Consider the following 607-nt stretch of genomic DNA (forward strand, 5'->3'; position numbering starts at 1 on the left):
TGGAGACCCGTGGCCGAGCAGCGCCGCCGCCGGCGCACGCCGCGTCCCGTTCCGTTAAGCTCAACAAGGAAGGGATATGCTGTTCCTAACAAGTGCAGGATACTTAACTGATCATAAACTTATGTATAATAGTTTGTGGGTTTTTTAAAACGTACTTTATAATGTAAGAAGCACCAGGGTTTTTATGTTTATCTTAAAAATAATTTTCTCTCGTCCTTTTTTCCTTTTTGATCTTGTTTTTGTTTTGTTTTTTAATGTCGAGGTGTGTTTTTTAAAAAATCCAAAACATGAACGTTTCCTTCAGCCCTACCACTGAAATCGAGATCAAACAAGAAAACAAAATCCCCAAATCATCCTCGTCAACGCAGGAAAACGACTTAAAAAATAAAACAAAACGAACCAAAAAAGAAAAAAGAAAAGGAAAAACACTCAGCTTTCGTTACCCCCCACGCAAGGCGGGGCAGGCCCAGTTCTTTTAGCGTCCCCAGAGCCGCGAGGACATTACAACAAAAATAGAATTTTTTCTTAACAATCTCTTAACATACAAAGATAGGAAAACTCTGATGCATTGCACTTGGTTCAATGAAAACAAAAACAAAAAAAAAAA

This window comes from Fukomys damarensis, unplaced genomic scaffold (genome assembly GCF_012274545.1).
Source record: "Fukomys damarensis isolate Sample0158 unplaced genomic scaffold, DMR_v1.0_HiC HiC_scaffold_30, whole genome shotgun sequence".
NCBI classification, from domain to species: Eukaryota; Metazoa; Chordata; class Mammalia; order Rodentia; family Bathyergidae; genus Fukomys; species Fukomys damarensis.